We start from the raw sequence: 20026 nt of genomic DNA on the forward strand, positions 1-20026 counted from the left end.
TCCTAAACCCTTTTAGTAATATATTAGTTGATTCAGTGTAACTTATTAGACATTCAGAAGATAAGAATTTTACTTTGAATCAAGAATCGCATAGTTGACTTATACTAAGCAAGTTATAATTAAAATGTTTAACAAGCAAAACCTTTTTAATTGATATATTTGATTGTAATTGAATTTCACCTGTACCAATTACCTTTAACTTACCGTTGTTTCCAAAGACAACTTATCCTAGCTTTTTGAACTCGATATTTGTAAAATTGTGCTTATCCCCAGTCATATGTCTGGAGTAGCTATTGTCCAAGATCTATTTATCCAAAGCTTTGGATTCCTACATATAACGTAGGATTTGAACCAAAATTTGGTTAAAGGATGTTCAAATTTATGAGTTTGGTTGTTCGGTAGTTTTTTAAGGTACAGTTAATTAAGTTAAAAAAAATTATGTAATTTTTAATTTTAATTTAGTTAAATAATTTTAATTAAGTTTTAAAATAATTTTAATTAAGTTTTAAAATAATTTTAAAATAATTATGTTTTTTAAATAATTTTAATTAAATTTTAACTAAAATTTAAAATAAGTTTTAAGAATAATTTAATTAAGTTTAAAAAATAATTTAATTAAGTTTTAAAATAATTTTAATTAAGTTTTAAAATAATTTTTGTCACATCCCGGGGGAGTCCTCACGAGAGTAAATTCCGGCAACACTTCCTCTGTACGGGTGACAATTTGATACTTGACTACATAGCCCGTAGGGCCTCACAATCCTTGGCCAACATAGCCAGAACATATACAATAATATAAACAAGCAATCCACGCAGTTTATAATAAATCAGCCTCTGGTTAACTACATAACAAATCACAACAAGCAGTTTATTATAAAACCTACTCCACTACTCGAGAAAAATACAACCCACAACATAAAACCATCGCAGCGAAAAACAAGTGTAGTAGACCAAAACTCGATATAACATCCACAAGTAAAAGATTTACATATCACACGCATGTAGATTAACAAACAAGAAAACAAAGTCTAAAAGTAGAAAATCATATCTACACGAGGTGGGGGACTAGCGACTGGAACCTCCTGACAACCTCAACCTGAAATAGAAATAAAGCAATGGAGTGAGTTCAACAACTCAGCGGGTATCAAGCTAACATATATAGTAAGATATATCTAACAGTAATAATCATAGAGTACAGTCTCCTGATCAAAAATAGGAAATGCGAAAACTAAACAAGCAAAGAATCTGTACTCACCAGGACCTCCTATCCGAATATAAGGGTCGTCAGACCAAACACATCATGTCTCCTGTATGCATGTCAATCATATGCAACCACAACAATACAGCATCCAAAATGCAACAATCACAAGTAATAAATGCAATCCATGCATATGATGCAAATGTCCTAGTCACCCCTGACGCCAGTCAACCACCTCACACACGATGGTGAGGTCGAGTGGGTAGGGTTGTGACAACTGTGCACTCTGTCATCACTACTCCTGAGTGACCAAGTGGACAAGATGTTGTCGGAGTACACCTATCCTCCTACCCCAAATAGAGTGAGGGAGCCAAAGTTCTCATCTCCCTATGTCATAGTCAAGAGGAGGGATCCTTGCCCGCTACCATGCTACAGTCAACACTACCCATGAGTGGATCAACGGAGCTTGATAGAGCAAAACTACCACACACCCTACCTAATAAACCACTAACCCATAAGTGGATGTGTGTGCAGATCATATAACTGGCGATGTGCTCAACAACAATGAAGCCGATAATCGCTCAACATGCAATCATGCAAAATGGTGCACGACACTAAGCATGTAATCTTGAAAATACCAACCTCCTCATAATGTGTACCAAAAGGAAAATCAAGTCCATATCAATGATCTAGGTACACATGCTAAGTAATAAAATTAGATACACATGTCATGTAATAAACTAGGTACGCATGCCAAGTAATCAACTATGTACACATGTCAAGTAAATCTAGTAGCTAGATCTGTAACAACCCAAAATTCCTCATTTCTGTAACGACCACCCTTCTTACTACTACTACTACTCTCTAAAGTGACCGTTATTTACCTATTAACTCTACTTAACCGGTATGTTCGAAACCACAAGGAATCCCTACTGAAAAATTTTGAAAGAATCTCCCCTATACCGGTGACCTTAAACTAAGATACAAACATAATATACATCAGCCACAGGTGGCTGGAATATATATCGAACACACAAAAGAAATAACATCACCACGCAATTTAATAAAATCAAATTATGCAAGTAATGAATAGCGGAAACAAAATAAAATACAGCTTCTTACTCCAAAATTTTCTTATCAACCTATATACAGAATTAATCTAACAAATTCTTAAACTAAGTCCCAAGACTTCTATAGTCCTGGCATCACACACCATCCGCGCCACCTTGTCACCTTCCTTTGCTAAATCTTTTCTTTTCTTATATCTGCAGTAAGAGGAAATGCAATCTATAAGCAAAATGCTTAGTAAGCGCTATCTAACTCACAAAAATCTCGATATGCATGTACTTATATCTATAACATGAACTAACTGAATGCTTACTGAAGACTAATCATGCTCATCTAATAGTAAAGAAATCAAATAGGCTGAAATGCTAAACATGTAAAGCTATTCATGCTCTTCTAATAGCAAATAGCAGTAAGCTAATCTAAATAATATGCTAGCTCGAAAGAAAGCTAAACTTACTGATTTTCAAACAAAGTGAACTTATTTTATTTGTTCTAAACTTATTCTTTTATCTCACTTGTTTAAAACTTATTCTTTTATACTTTTATACTTGTGTGAAACTTATTTTACTTGTTCAAAAACTTATACTTATAATACTTCAAAATAATAATCAACTTTCTTCTTGGGCCCAGGCATAGTACCATCTTATGCGCGTTCCCTAATAGGTTGGGGTAGCGAGCCACCAATCCTAAAAGAGCAGACCTCAGTCTACTAGGGCCAAGACCTCGGAATTGGACACCTGGATTTGTTTAACGACAACCTCGGAAGTCGGGTACTAGCCTCTTCAAAGTAAAATATCTTAATTAATTCTTCTTTAAATGTCTTGACATTTTAATAAGCACTTTGTGTGCCAAAATCCCTAAAGTCTTGAATTTGGGATCTACTTAAGGCCTTGGCCTTTTTCTTTCGTTTCTTTATCTTTCTTATACTTGTTTATACTTCTAAAAGAATATTTCTTTAAAAAGAAACTGAAATGTTTAAGCAAATTCTAACTTTGAAAGGCTTAAACCAAAAATCTGCTTACTATACTTATAAAATCTACATACTATTCTGCATACTAATGCTTAACAGAAATCTGCACTAATACTTAATAAAAACCTGCACACTAATGCTTAATAAAATCTGCACACTAATGCTTAATAAAATCTGCACACTAATACTTCTGCACTACAAGGAGATCTAAACTGCATTAAAATTCTGCACTACAAGGAGATTTCAACTGCATTAAAATTCTGCACTTCAAGGAGATTTCAACTGCATTAAAATTCTGCACTTCAAGGAGATCTAAACTGCACTAAAATTCTCACATGGCAATTATAAACCTAGAATTTCATATTCTAGTAACCGGCTGAGACCAAATGGAATCCTTGATATTGACACATCCAAGTACTTTAATTCTGAACATCAATTATGCCATTAAACTTATGGTCAGAAAGGAATTCTTAGTATAAAATCTATATTGATCAACATATAAATCTCTTTTCTCATCTTCTAAACTAAACTTCTACTCTGAACTTACTACTTACATATCTAAGTTACTCACATACTTCTCACTTGTTAAATTCATTACCTCAATTCAAATCATCTTTAGTCTTAATACATGATACTTACCAAAAAAACATATTACATATGCTCATCTTCACACTAAAGAAAATACTACACAACCTAATGGCTCAAAACTACAATCCATACACTTCCAGATATCCATGCTATTTCCAACCACAAACCAAGATTTGCAAGGCTTCTCAACCAATTTGAGCTTGCTGGAAAACTAAAACAATACTTATATAAAACTTATCCACAACTATACTTTTATAAGGCAATCGTAATCTTTAAACACGCTACAACATGATCAAAAACTGGAATACTAAGCCTTCAACAACCCAATTCAAGGAAATTGCTACAGTAACAAAAGGAAACAGAAGGTTGCTAGCTCCCATTCAACCCAAAAGAAAAACTGATAGGGCACATACTATCCATATTGCATACAGAAACAATGAAAACGTCGAAATATCAAAGGAAACAGTGGGGACTACTAAGCATCCCAAGGGAACCATGAATACCTCAACAACTTAAGCTACATTAACTCAAATGCCCCTAGATTTGTCCCTGAAATACCAACAACACCAGGAAACCATCACAACTTAAAATAATCTCATCATATCCAAAATTATCCCGAAATTCCAGCACTGCCTAAACTAATACGAAAAATTCCAGCACATGCGCAATTGTTCACAATAAATTCCTGCATACATATATCTGTACACTAAATTTCTATGTGCAAAGATACTCTTAACTTGTCTAAGTATAGTAATCCTACCACTAAGATTACATAAGCACATTAAGTTCTACATGGTCAAAATATTCACACTGGAAACATGATCTATCCTCTAAATAACTTCTCGATCAGGCACTTGATCAAATAGGTATAATGCAGAAATCTCACAGCAACATAGACGTGGAAAAACAAATCAAACTCATGCTACTCTTAAATCCCTAGCAACAATTCTTAAAGCATGCTACTACCAAACTAAAGGAAGAAAAACCAAAACCACAACTAATTCTCCTGTTCTTCACACTATGTACACTAGTTCAAAGCTTATACCTTTATAAAGCATCAGAAATCCTTAAACATGCTATATCAGAACTCTACACTAATTCCTTATGGAAACATGCACTGTCCGGAAATCCAAATGAATTCACAAGAAATCTTACTTCAATCCATAAACCTAACTACCCATGCCATGTCCAACAGGAGAAGGACTCAACACCTACAATGAAAAATTCAAGCAACCTTACTATCCTTTCAAATTCCCGAAACCCAGCATGAATCGTGCATTCCCTTCTAGAACAGATCCGATGTCTAGCAACAGCAACAGAAAACAAGCTAAAATAAATTGCAGTACTTATACTTTTCTGCTAATGTCTAAGCTTTGAGATACTGTTAACAAACCCAAATTCTTCAATGCCTAATTAACAAATTTCGACAGGAAACAACAAGAGGCAAATTCAATCTAAAACCTTGTAAAGATTCTGGAAACGAAACTAAACCATCACAAAGCAGCAAACCTCATAGCAAGGGAAATCACAAGCTACTAATCTTATCCACCGAATCCAAACTACAATTCGAAACAATACAATCTGTTTCCCTTCTTTGAAATTCTCGGCAGCAAGCTTCCAAAACAACTCTCCTTACAGCATGTATCAAAGAAAATCCAGACAAAACAAGGAATTCAAAAACTACTCCTACTGCAGGTGAGAAACAACTTACCAAGCTGTTTCTTGGACTCACAGCCGAACAAGAAGCTTCTAGGGTTTCGGGTGAGCTCCAAAACTCGGCGATTCCTCTGTGTCTGCGTGTTCTCTTCGACGGGAGGGCTCAGATCCGAGAAGAGCTTGTGGAGAAGTCCCTTTGGCCGGCCACCGGAGAAGCCCTAGCTTCCTCGGCTTCGTTTTCGCCCGAGAAGGAAAAACGCTGTTGCACGCGAGAAAGAGGAGAAAAGGAGAGAAAGGTTCGGGTTCGGCAAATACCTAAGTTCTCTTTTCTTATAACTAGGGTTTCAATTATAACTTATATATATCTCGCTCCATATTCATTCACAAAACGCTTGTAGAACAGTTGGTTAGCTGCGTTTTAACCGGGTCAAAGGTTGCTGGTTCGAACCTCGGCATAGATATTTTTTTGTCGAAACTTTTTTTTTTTAGTAAAAATACCAAACGACCTCCAAAAATTACATAAAAATACTCTAAAAATTTCTAAAAATCTCTAAAATTTTCTATAGCATTTTTAAATATTTTTGAATTATTTTTGGGGCTCAAAATAAGGAAATTTGGGTTATTACAATTTCGAGTCCTAAAAGTAATTTAAAAATATTTAGAAATGCTTTAGAAATATTCTAGAGATTTTTAGAAATTTTTAGAGTATTTTTATGTAATTTTTAGAGTTCGTTTGGTATTTTTACTAAATGAAAGAAGTTTCGACAAAAAAATGTTCAAGCCGAGATTCAAACCCGTGACCTCCGGCCGAGCCAACTCTTAAGCAAATCCGACTGACCAAGTGTTCCAACAAGCGTTGTTGATTAAAAGGGGAATGAAATTTATTTAAGTAATAGTTAATAGGAAACAGAAAATAAATAGGAAAAAGGGATTCGGCTGAGGAATCGAACCCGCGACCTCTGACCCGATCAAAACGCAGCTTGCCAGGTGTTCCAATGGATGTTTCGTAATAAAAGGGAAGCGAAATATTCTTAAACCATAACAGAATACCCTAGTTATAAAGAGAGAACTTAGGGATTATTTTCCCCGTGACCTAAAACTTCTCCCTTCCTCTCCTCTCTCGCTCGCGAACGGCATGCGGCAGCACCTGCTTGGGCGGAAATGAAGGAGGCTATGTCTTCTCTCCGGCGACCGGCCAAGGGGTCTTTCCGAGAGTTCTTCATATTTTCATGATACTCTCGTCGAGGAGAGCATGGAACCACGAGGAGTCGTCGGAAATTTCAATCTTCCGAAACCCTAGAAGCCCTCTTCCCGGTTATAAGCCCAAGAACGCAAAGGTAAGCGTTTCCTCACCTGTAGTAAGAGTAGTTCCGAGCTTTGTTCTCTCCCTCTTTGCTTTGGAACATGCTGTACAGAAATTTGAGTTTGCTAAGAGTTTTTGATTCCTTTCTTTATTTCCGGAAGGCTGTATAGAATCAGGATTTCTAGAGGAATAAAGGTAGTTCTTGAATCTTTAGTTCAGCCTTTATTTCCTGTAAAGTGTGAGGCTTTTGAAGTTCTGCCGCAGCATGTTTTGCCCTAAAGTTTTCTGTTACTTTAAGAAAGTTTAGGTTGTGAACATATTTACATGGAACTTTAGTTTTAGTAGGTTTCAAATCTATTTGCGCTGTTTTCATGGATTATTGTTGTTAACAGAATTGATCTTCATGCTTGTAACATCTTAGAATTAGTGTTTCCTTCTTGCTGTCATGTGTAGGAATAGGTTTATAGCATTACAGTACAGAATTTCCCTTGTAAATGCTGAGCATGAATAACTCTAGTCCAAGGGTATAGTCCAGATTATGGAGCATGAACAGAATAGAACACCAAGTTAAGTATGTTGAACAGTTTGGTTCCTTATGGTTTCCTTGTTGTGGCACGGAACAGGGGGATTAGCTATGATTTTGGATGTTTGAGGTTTGTTGCCATAAAACGTAGTGCAGAATTTATTAGATTTGGACATATTCAAGTTTCCATTAAAGTAGGGACGTATTTCTGTTTTTCGGTTTGTGATTGCTTTGGGTATGAACAACACAGTCTTGGAAGAATTCTGTGAAGTCTAAATTGTATTAAAGCTTGCTGTGCGGTTAGAATTCTGTGATGAGTAGTTGTGGTCCATTGTTTCCTTAGGATAATTTCAATGTTGATGCATAGTTTGAAGTTCTAAAAAGGATACATTGCTTACTTATGATAAATTGACAGTTTAGATGAGATGTATGATATGGTTAAATTTTCAGTTATGGACAGCCTTAGTTTGTATTTAGTTAGATCTTCCGGCAGTTTATTTAGACTTGCGGATTTTGGTTTCTTTTGCAATTAACCGGACATAAACAGCCTAGTCTTAGGAGAATTCGGCCGAAAGTTGTTTAGCATGAATGTAGCATCTAGATTTTTATTAAGTAGAGCAATGCAGATTTTTATTAAGAAGAGCAGTGCAAATTTTTATTAAGAAGAGCAGTACAGATTTTTATTAAGTAGAGCAGTACAGATTTTTATTAAGTAGAGCAGTGCAGAATTTTGATTAAGCTTATAGTGCAGAATTTTGGATTAAGCTTATAGTACAGAATTTTGATTAAGTTTGTAGGCAGATTTGATTAAGCTTGTATGCAGATTTAGTTTTAGTGCAGTTTTAATAAGTATTTCAGTACAGTTCTATTAAGTATTTCCATGCAATTATGTTAAACATTTCAGTGCAGAGTTAATAAGCATTTTAGTGCAGTTTTGTATGAGGCATCTTTTTAATAGAGGTATTAACAAGTATAAGCAAGATAAAGAAAAGAAAGAAAAAGGCCAAGGCCTTAAGTAGATCCCAAAGTCAAGACTTTAGGGATTTTGGCACACAAGGTGCTTGTTAAAATGTCAAGACACTTAAAGAAGAAGTAATAAAAGATAACAAGTATTTTATTTTTAAGAGGCTAGTACCCGACTTCCGAGGTTGTCGTTAAATAAATCCAGGTGACCAATTCCGAGGTCTTGGCCCTAGTAAGACCAAGGTCTTTACCCTCGTAGGACTGGTGGCTCGCTACCCCAGTTTCTATTAGGGAGCGCGCTTTGGTACTAAGCCTGGGCCCAAGAGAAGTTGATTATTATTTTGAAGTATTAAAAGTATAAGCTTTTGAACAAGTAAAATAAGTTTCACATAAGTATAAAAGTATTAAACTATAAGTTTTTAAACAAAAGAAATAAGCTTCACATAAGTTTAAAATTCAGCAAGTTTAGTTCTTTATGCTAGCATGATTGTATAGATTTGCTTTACATGTCTAGCTTTTCAGTATGTTCTTTTACTAGTAGATGAGCATGAGTAGTTTTCCTTTTGAGCATTCAGTTTTTAGATTTTAGTATATTCACATGCATGTTCGAGTTTTGTGAGTTAGATAGCGCTTACTAAGCAATTTTGCTTATAGTTTGCATTTCCTCTTACTGCAGATAAAGGAAGGCGACAAGGAGGTGTGGATGGTGTGTGATGCCAGGACTATGGGAGAGACTTGGGATGTTATTGAGTTTCCGTGTTTTAGTGGATAAGATTTATTGAGATTGTAAATATTTGAGATTGTATTTTATACTCCATGTCATTCGAGTTTATTCTTGTTTTAGATTGCATGTTAAGATGAGTTCTGTTTAGTAAGTAGGTATATTTTGGTGTTTGACACTTATTTAATTGCGTGGGTGTTTGATATATGTTCCAGCCACCTGTGGCTGATGTATACTATATATGTATCTCAGTTTGTGGTCATCGGTACAGGGGAGATGTTGCCGAAATTTTTCGATAGAGACTCCTCGTGGTTTCGATCATACCGGTTAAGTAGAGTTAATAGTTAAGTAATGGTCACCCTTAGAAAGTAGTAGTAAGAAGGGTGGTCGCTACAAGATCTATATTCGGTAATGCAGTGCATGTCACTACATAAGTGCACAATGCAATAATCAAGAGGACATTGTAAGGAAATAAGTTACTAAACACACAAATGCACAGCGAAAAAACATATTTCCTCCAGAAGATCCATGCGAGGGGAGAAGTAAAATATACTAAGTTTATATCTAAGAACATGATAGAGTATACCTTTGTAGCGTGCACTCAATCTCCCGATTGCTCGGATCTCAGCACGATCAAAGCGTCCATGCCTCTTTCGGTATCCACACGAACAAGTACTCCTCCGTTTGTCTTACAAACTCTCAAATATGGAGAAGAAAAATCACATATGGTTGTGCTAGCAACCAAGAGTGATTTCAGCCAAGGGAGGAAGAAGAAGAGAAAAGAGAATGAAGACGTGAGGAAAAATGAGAGAAAAATGGTTTAAGTATTTTCATCTAATGAAAAACACTTAATGCTCATTAATTCCATTAATGAGCCTTAATTAGTATTCACTCTTCATTAAGGACCATTTTGAAAACTCCTTTCATATTCAATTTCGAAAATTAAATATTGTGATTCATGGAATTTCAAAAATTCAATGAATACTCTCTCATTTCATATTCACTTGAGTCTAACTCAAGTTTAGCTCACTTGAGTCTAACTCAAGTCTAATTCACTCGAATCTAACTCAAGTCTAATTCAATCGAGTGTTACTCAATTAATTCTCATGCAATTCAAATTCAATGAATCACTATTTCATTAATTTGAATTGACTTCCTCGAGTCTAGTTTGAATTGGACTTGATCCAATAATTAGATCCAATTGAGTCTAACTCAATAAGTTCAATTTAGATTAGACTTAATACAATTATTCATCATATGAATACATCTCCAAATCTACTTGTTCTTTGTGTGTGACCCAATAGGTTCTCGTAACATTGGCAATGTACCCAAATCAACATTTAGATACATAAGCAATGAGTGGTATCTAGCAAGACATCATTGCTACCCAAGTGACGAGAAAGTCGAGATCCGACCTAACCTTTCTGTGGCTATTATCTTATATGACTTAGTCCCTCTATCCTTGATATCTATAGATTGATCAATGAGGCATAAACCGTGTCATCCACTTATCAATCTTTATGTTTCTTAATCTCTAAGTAGGCACACTCAATCAAATGAGCTCAATATCTCATATTGACTCATTTGAGCATGGTCATGTTTTCTTTGTGTCCTACTAATCAAGGGGCCCACAGATATCGCCTCTGTCATATAGAAGGGATAGATCACATCAACATCACTCACATCCCTCCACATAATTCATTGCATACCCAATGATCGACTTTATTGTCCACCTTGTTACAGGTGACGTTTGTCGATACCAAAGTACACAACTCCTTATGTAGGGAACCATAGTGACTTCAGGTCTAAGGACTATTCATATCAATAGTCACATGAGAATGTTTATGGCACTCATATAACGATCTATGAAACATTCTCATGGCGGGTCATTCAGTATATATTCTCTAATATATGCTCATGTGTCAACCTGATATCTCATATCCATGACTTGTGAGATCAAGTCATCCGTTGACCTACATGCTAGTCTCAACCCATTAATATTATCCTTGTATATTAATGCTTGACTAGGAATAGTTAAAAGTAGTGTTCTCTACAATATCTCACTATCAATTCAACCAATTGATATACCGTAAATAAAGAACTTACTACCCAAGGACATTATTATATTTATTCAATCGGTATTGAACTGAAATAAATATAATAACCAACTTTGCCTTTTTATTTATAATGAAATATAATACAATAATGTGTCTTTTACAATCATCTCATAATTGGTACTAGAGCTAATACTAACAGACATAAGCATAAATACAGAACAGATAACAATATAGTAAATTATGGTATCAAGTAGTGACATACCAAGCAGATATAAGCCTAACTATTACTACTAGTTATAACTCACTAAGCATATCAGAATGACAATATCAAAAAGATAAGTCAAAGGTACTCGTCTCAAAAATAGAGATCGTATCCGAAAAATCTCACGTTGAGACGCTTGCCTCGAATCAACTTCCTATAATCACATGTTACAACTAATTCTATCATTAAACAAAATAAACTAGATCCTAAACTTATTAGGAATAAATCATATTTGAATCAACCCAATAAATCCACATTCCCTTCACAATTCACCCTTGCTCCTAATAAATCCTGATTATCCAATCCAACCCTTCAACATAGAGCACCAACCAAGATCCAAATCTGAATATAAGATAGTAATTAATCTATGACATGAAGCAATTAGCTATTCACCGAAATCAAACCTCCACATCCACCAAAACTAAATCTACATTAGTATCAGATTCAAATCCATTTGAACTTACTAATTCAAATCTAAATTCCAATAGCAAGAACTAGATAAAAACATAATTTGGGTAATCAATACTTACCCTAATGTCAAATCTTCTCCACCAATCCCCTACTCTTCCGGAAGCAAACTAGCTATTCTGAAAGCCATCTAAACACCTCCTCTGATTCTTCTGTTCCAGCAGCAATCCAATTACCTCCTTTGTCATAATCAGTCCACAGATCCAAAATCTCAAACCCTTTGATATACACTTGATACCACCAATAAGATCTAGATCTAATAGAACAGAAGTAATCAAACCCAAAACTCACCAAATTTCGGATGCCCTCCCTATTGGTTCACTGTCGGAGGAGGAAGGGGCACAGCTTCATGCCCGAGAGAGAGAGATTGGGAGGGCTATAGCACAGAATATGGGAGGACCTGGGGTGCTCAGCTTTTGGCGAGAGGAGATCGGGTGGCTGGCGACCGGTGTCGGGTTGTGGCAGTCGGGCTTCAGGCTGCGACGACTAGTCATGGTTCCATGGTGGTCGGAAGCAACGCACAGGGAGATCAGAAGGGAGTCGGTGTGAGGTGGAGAAAGATGGAAGGCTCAAGCCTCCGGTGGCTGACGATCGGCTAGCGCCGATTCGCGCGTTGGGTGGTGGAGCGAGTAGGGGAAGAGGATGGGAAGAGAAAAGGGGATCGACTCAAGGGGAAGGCTTGAAGCCTTCCTTCGCCGATGGCTTTTGTACTCGGGGGAGAAGAGGTGTCGCGAGAGGGAGAGGAGGAAAAAGGGGCGACGATGGATCGGGGAAAGGCTCGGGTAGGGGAAGAAGAGGGGTTCGGCGAGGATAAATAGGAAAAATGATCTTAAGGTTTTGCTTAATCAAACCTTAAGTACACTCCTCAATCAACTCCCGTTTTTAGGTATTCCAAACAAATTTTTTCCAAGTCTATAAATGCATCCACTCCAAATACATCATACGAGCTCGATTAAATCCAATTTTTTTTTTAAAATTCTCAAAAATTCTCTTATGGTTATATGTCATTTTTCGGTATTTTACAAATTTAATTAAGTTTCAAAATAATTTAATTAAGTTTAATTAAGTTTTTAAAATAATTTTAATTAAGTTTTAAAATAATTAAGTTTATTTTTAATTAAGTTTTTAAAATAATTTTAATTAAGTTTTTTAATTGAGTTTTAAAATAATTAAGTTTTTAAAATAATTTTAATTATGTTTTTAAAAATAATTTTAATTAAGTTTTTAAAATAATTTAATTAAGTTTTTTTTAATTAAGGTTTAAAATAATTAGGTTTTAAAAATAATTTTAATTAAGTTTTAATTAAGTTTTTAAAATAATTTTAATTAAGTTTTAAAATAATTTAATTAAGTTTTTTTAATTAAGTTTTAAAATAATTAAGTTTTTAAAATAATTAAGTTTTTGAAATAATTTTAATTAAGTTTTTAAAAATAATTTTAATTAAGTTTTTAAAATAATTTTAATTTTAATTAAGTTTTTTTTAAAAAAATAATTTAATTAAGCTTTAAAATAGTTTAATTATATGTTAAAATAATTTTAATTATGTTTAAAAAATAATTAAATTTTAAAATAATTTTAATATCGATTTTTTTATTTAAATTTCATTATTATTATTTTAAGTAAAGTTAAATTTTAATTTTAATTTATGTTTTTAATTGAATTTGAAAAAGGTTATTGAACGTTTGTTAGATTCAAACTAGCTTTGAGTTAATCAAGCAAGCTTCTATAAATAAGATTTCAGTTCAGTGGCGAGACATATGTCCTTCTTGTGTATGAATAGTAGATCACTTGCTGAATACTTCCCAAAATAGTCCTGCCCAAAAAACTTAATACTAGGTTTTGTTTTAACTAGCCCATGTTTGACAGGGGTAGCTTCGGTCAGATCCACTAAGTCTAGTGCACCAGGTAGAATACACAAGATTCATCCTAGACATGCCTTCGACAAAGGTTCCTTGACCTACTATCATCCCAATCCATTCTAGTGCTATGTTATAGGGTTTGGTAAACCTTTTTAACTAACCGTTCTAAACTAGGTAGAGAAACTAAACCTACTCCTAATCATGCATAGTAGATTGATCAAGTTGGTTGAACCATTTTTCTAATTGCTCCTCCTGAGTCATAGCTTAGATATGGTCTATCTAAGTAGTGAATCTAATTCTTAGGGAACAAATAGAGATTTGGTTTAGTTGGTTTGGTTAAATATTTTATTGTAACCCATGTTTGGACTTGACTTTTAACATTTTGACTAAATAATGACAAATATGGTTTGTTTGTTCGATTTGGTTTATAGCCAAGTCCTGATTTGTTGTACATAGCTCATTGTGATCCAAGTACCATATTTAGACACTTGGATCCTGGTTCGAACTTTTTCAACATTTTCTTAAGTCGCTCGACTTGACCTTTCAAGTTGGAGTTTTTTTTCTCAAGTTTTGCAACTTGAGTTGAAGTTTCGACTTGAACTTAGTTAGTCAAGTTACTCAAGTTAACTTGCTTCTTAAGGTGGTCTATTTTCTTAAGTAGCAAGTTATTTTGTTTTCCAAATTTTGATAACTTTTTAAATAAATATTTAACTACTTTAAGCAAATTTGACTTTGAATAAATTGTTACCATATTTGGACCTTCAGAGACGGATGCAGATCCATGGCTTCTCTCGAACTCGATGTCGATCTTGGACTCAATGTCGGCTTCGGACTTATATTCTTCCTCAGGTTTAGAGTCTTCGTTTCTTACCATAAATGCAAGATGGCTCGAGTACTTCGGTTTTTTCATATCGGATTCGTCAAAAGATGTCTCGTCCCATGTCACTTGGAGGGCTTTCTTCTTTCTTGTCAACTTGGGCCTTTCTTCCTTCCGGTTTGAGCATTCATTTTTGAAATGCCCCTTCTTGTTACTGTTAGAGAGTATACTAAAAGTCTAGCCTTTTTTAAACATTTTATTGTGAAATAAAGAATCATATTGGTCAAATATCTACATTTATATACTAAGTGTAGTTGTTCAATTAATTTATATTGTAGATAACATGATGTGTGGTGTCACACACAAAAGATCATGTTATCAATTCCTTATAAATTATAAACAGTAGCTCACGACTAAAATGAAAAGGAACAAACCATTTGAATAGTCGTAGTGTAATTTGGTATTAGTTTATCTTAACTATAAAATTACACTAGTTCACTCTGAGTGTATTGAGCAGGACCATTTAAGGTAAGCTCTTTTTATACTGACTGGATAAAAGAACAAGACCTTTGTTATTATGGAAGTGTTTATTCTTAATCCTGATAAAATAACAAACACATATATCTAGTATTTATTTCTTTGACTTATCAATGGGTGAGATTTAGTTCAATAAATCAAGAGGTTCGATAAGTTGGGAAATTATATTATTTATAGTGTGTATTGTTGATTATAGAACGAAACTGTGTCCTAGTAATTTAGGTTGATGATGTCCCCAAGAGGAGCTCATAAGGGTTGTCATGTAAACCCTGCAGGTGGACTTAGTTCATCATGACGATAAGGTTAAGTGGTACTACTCTTGGAGCTAGATACTAATTAAGTGAGTTGTTAGTAACTCATTTAATTAGTGGACATTTTGTATCTTAGACACAGGGAGACTAACACACTCATGATAAGAAGGAGCCCAAAATGTAATTTGAGATTGGTGCGGTAGTTCAATAATAATTCTTTAGTGGTATGAATTAGTATTGATGAAATTAAGTTGGGTATTCGGGGCGAACACGGGAAGCTTAATTTCATCGGAAGACCAAAACCAATTCCTCCTCTCGGTCCCTATCATAGCCTCTTATTTATAAAGTGTTATACCCACATATACCCATCTTCCTACCCAACATTAGGTGGCTGGCCAAGCAAGCTTGGAGTCCAAGCTTAGGCCGACCAAGCCAAAGGTTGAGCCAAGTAAAGGTGGTCGGCCCTAGCTTGGAGCCCAAGCTTGGTGTGGCCGACCATATATAAAATAAAAGGATTTTATTTTTAAAAAAAAGCTTTTCTTATGTGGATACCATGGTTTTAAAAGAGAGTTAAAAATTTAAATCTTTCCTTTTATAGCTTTCTATAAAAGATTAAGTGAAAGGTTTGATATCTTTCCTTATTTGTACTTAAAAGGAAGATTTTAATTTTTGATAAAACTTTCCTTTTTGTAACAATCTTCATGATATAAAAGAGAGTTTTAAAATTAAATCTTTCCTATTATAGTTTCTACAAAAGATTAAGTAAAGATTTGATATCTTTCCTTATTTGTAGATTAAAAGGAAGATTTTAATTTTAAAGAAAACTTTCCTTTTTGGAAATCATCCACATGTTTTAATAGAGAGATTTTAATTTATAAAATTTCCTTTTATAACCAACCATGAAGGGAAAAATTATTAGAGAAATTTTTATTTTAAAAATTCCCGAAAACAAATAAGAAAATTTTAATTTTGTGTTTAAAACTTGCCTTATTTGGAGCACATGAGGTGGTCGGCCATGTAATGGGTTAAAAGGAATTTTTAATTAAAATTTTCTTATTAACCAATGGCAAGGAGAATAAGGGAATTTTAATTTCCTTATATGCCAAGACCAAGGAATATAGAAGAAAGGGTAGAGGTGCCTCACCTCATAACGTATCTTCTAGTATTCCCCTCCTCTTTTCCTTGGTGTGGCCGGCCCTATTCTTCTCCTCTTCTCTTCTTCTTTAGTGGTCGGTGCATCCCTCTCTTAGAGTTCTTGTTGGTGGCTGGTTTTTGCTAGGAGAAGAAGGAGAGAAATGAGGCTTTGCTCTTGCATCCCTTGGAGCTTGAAGGTTGGTGGCCGAAACTTGCAAGAAGGAAGGAGTCTTGGTGGTTCTCATCTCGGTAGATCGTTGCCCACACAACGTCCGAGATAAGAAGAGGAATACGATAGAAGATCAAGAGGTTGTTACTTACAAAGAAAGGTATAACTAGTAATTCTATTCCGCATCATACTAGTTTTTCTTTTGTAAGAATTTTGAAATACCAAACACAAGAGGCATATGATTCTAGGTTTCGAATTTGTGATTCAAGTTTTGTGTTCTTTTCTTTTCTTTTTTGATCTTGTGATTTGATTGTTCTTTTTGGTTAAACCTTGGGTTACTATAAGGAGATTGAATATTGAATTTATTTAAAAGGCTTTGTCAAGGAAGTGGTGGATGATCCCATAACCAAGAAGGCCTAGTGCCTCGCCATGTTTAACCTGGAAGCTAATTTTAGAAATAAATATTTAATCAACTTTGTAACATGGGTGGACTTGGATTAATAATGTTAAGTATCATTTGAGATCCAAGTCTAAACCTCTAAAAACAGATAAGTTAAATTTGGAATCAATAATATTAAGTTCCGCTTGTGATTCCTAATTTAATTTATAAAGAACACAATAGGTTATTAGGAATGGTTCAGGACTTGTACAAATTTTTTGTACAGGGGAACCGGTACGATATTCCGAGTATCAACCAACAATTAGTATCAGAGCTAGGGTTTGCCTCTGTGTTTTTAGTTTTCAGTTTAATTTTGCACATGTCATACATAATTTAGGCAGTATAATAGTAGGATGTGCTAACTCTTTGGTTGCAGGCTCCAACTATTATGGCTTATAGATATTGTGTGTGATTGGACCCTTGGACATGTCAAGAGCATTTTTGTGTGTGCATAATTGTATATATTAAATACAGCAGGAGCTGTATTAGTTTTAGGATTTTACATTTTTGTTTCGATCTAGATTACATGTAAATTCCTTTGTGGAATATAGGATCAATATATGTAAAATTCTATTTTTGTTGTGGATCGTATCCTTGCAAGGCGTGGTACTTTTTAAGGACCAGAGACGCAGCGAAAAAGGAAGCAAGATGGATGCGACAACTGGACCCGATTGCGGTGGCTAAAGATAGCAGCAGCTAGGGTTGGCAGCACACGGAGGCCAGTGTTGGAAAAAACCATAATAGTTGGAAAATTAATTTTTATATTTATTGCTTTTATTTACTGTGATGTGTGTATGTGATGTGTGCTTGCATAGTTAAAATTCCTCACCTTAAATAACTAAGTGGGAGAGTGATTAGTAAATAAATTCCACGGTCTCCATTATTGGTTTGTAAGTGATGCGACAAACTTGCGTGTTGGCTCTGAGTGCCTCCCTCCACAACGGATGAGTTTGTTTGCAGATCACTAGATCAAACTTCCTTATGGATGGTTATAGGAAATTATTTAGGAGTGTGCGATCTTCTCCATCTGAAGGGGCACAATCCTATTTAATGAACTAAGTATCAAGTAATAGTATACACTTAGGCACAATTAATAGTATCCTCCCCATCAGAGTCACTACTATTCTTTGTGCGACCGAAGGAAAAATCAACTATTAATTTTATTTTTCATAAAGTTAAGTTGACAAGAATAAAATTAATGGGTAAAACCTCCTCTTACAAATGTTTAATTTTGTATATGTCCACACTATCGTGGCATGTAAAATTTATGATTTTTGAGGTGTTAGTAAATTTAAATAATATTTTTTGAGGAATCAATATTATTCTAAATTTAGAGTCTTGACCAAAGTTTATTTTGTGATTCTTAGGATGGCTTTCAACCCACTAGCTATTATACTGAAAGAGAACAAACTTACTGATCCCAACTACATAGATTGGAAAAGAAACATGGGCATTGTCCTAACTGCTGAAGGCTATTAGTTTGAACTATTAGAGGTCTGCTCTAATGTGCCTAATAGCGATTCTAGTGAAGAGGAGATTGAGTATCATAGGAAATGGGTCAAGGCAGATGAGATGGCGCGGAGTTACATTTGGCTTTTATATCAAATGTGTTGCAACATCAGCATCAAACCATGCCTATTGTCCGAGACATGATGTACAATCTCAAGGAACTCTTCGGACACTAGAATCGGGCTGACAGGATGATCTCTAGGTACTGGACTAAAAGCAGGAATGAAGAACCCGAAAGGCAAGTGCTTCATTTGCAAGCAGTCTGGACATTTATAGGCAGGCTATCCTCGTAGGAAGAGAACAATATAGGTATATCTTATTCTCTAGTAGATGGAACATTATTAGTGGTGTTATCTACCGGTACCTGGCATGTAGATATGATAACCACTTATCATGTCTGCAAATCATTACAGGGGTTCCAGGAAACCCGACAACTACACGAAGGAGAAATCACTGTTTACATGGGCAATGCTACAGAAGTAGCAGCTGTTGCAGTGGGAGATCTTTATAGGAATAAAATATTGGTTTTAAGAAATTGTCTTTACGTACCAAGTTTTAGAAAGAACTTGATTTCAGTTTCTAAACAATACAAAGATGGATATTCTGTCTATTTTTTATAGCAAAGGTGTTATCAAGATAAATAGGAAAGTTATCTGTTCTGGTACGTTGGTTGGAAATTTATAATCCAATAACTCCCACGATGCAACAAATAGAAATTAATAACACATCTTCTAATTCTAATAAGAGAAAGGAACCTTCGGTGATGAACCAAACATATCTTTGGCATCTAATGCTTGGTCATATTAACTTAAGTAGGATTCAAAGGCTAATAGCCGATGGACTCTTGGGTTCATTAGTGTGGAAAACTTTTCAACTTGTGAATTTTGCTTGGAAGGTAAAATGATCAAGAGACCTTTTAAGGCCAAGGGGTATAGAGGCAAAGATGTGTTAGAACTGGTTCATTCTGATTTATGTAGTCCTATGTCTATCCAGACGAGAAGTGGTTTCGAATATTTTATCTCTTTTATAGATGACTATTCGAGATATAGGTACATTTACTTGATACGTCACAAGTCTAAGTGCTTTAATAAGTTCAAAGAGTACAAAACTGATGTGGAGAAATGTCAAGGTAAAAGTATCAAGACTCTACGGTGAGATCGTAGTGGTAAGTACCTCTTAGGAGAGTTTAGGAGTCACATATCAAAAGTCGGGATTCAATTCCAACTGACTGCACATGATACACCCCAACAGAATGGTGTGGCAGAACGAAGGTATAGGACTCTTATAGAAATAGTTAGATAAATGATGAGTTATTCAGAATTACCAAATTCATTTTAGGGATATGCTCTGGAAACAATAGTGTACATTCTGAATATGGTACCTTCTAAGTCAGTACCCTCTACTCCCATAGAATTATGAAATGGGCGTAAGCCTAGTCTGAGTCATATTCGGATATGGGGTTGTCTAGCACATGTGCTGAAGGGAGATACTAAAAAGTTGGAATCACGTACAAAAGTTTGTCTCTTTGTAAGA

General features: G+C 34.8%; 1 long non-coding RNA gene across 2 annotated transcripts; it reads right to left on the bottom strand.

Annotated features, from left to right (window-relative positions):
• Positions 1-796: 796 nt before the first annotated feature.
• LOC121984383 lies at positions 797-12596 on the bottom strand. Of its 2 annotated transcripts, none has more exons than XR_006112870.1 (3): positions 12069-12596; positions 11840-11956; positions 797-1096 (listed from the first exon to the last, which is right to left on the bottom strand). It is a non-coding gene; the product is annotated as an uncharacterized LOC121984383 (long non-coding RNA). The 2 variants fall into 2 exon arrangements; XR_006112871.1 differs by lacking the exon at positions 797-1096 and adding an exon at positions 2402-2463.
• Between the last annotated feature and the right edge of the window lie 7430 nt (positions 12597-20026).

Source organism: Zingiber officinale, chromosome 5B (genome assembly GCF_018446385.1).
Source record: "Zingiber officinale cultivar Zhangliang chromosome 5B, Zo_v1.1, whole genome shotgun sequence".
NCBI classification, from domain to species: domain Eukaryota; kingdom Viridiplantae; phylum Streptophyta; class Magnoliopsida; order Zingiberales; family Zingiberaceae; genus Zingiber; species Zingiber officinale.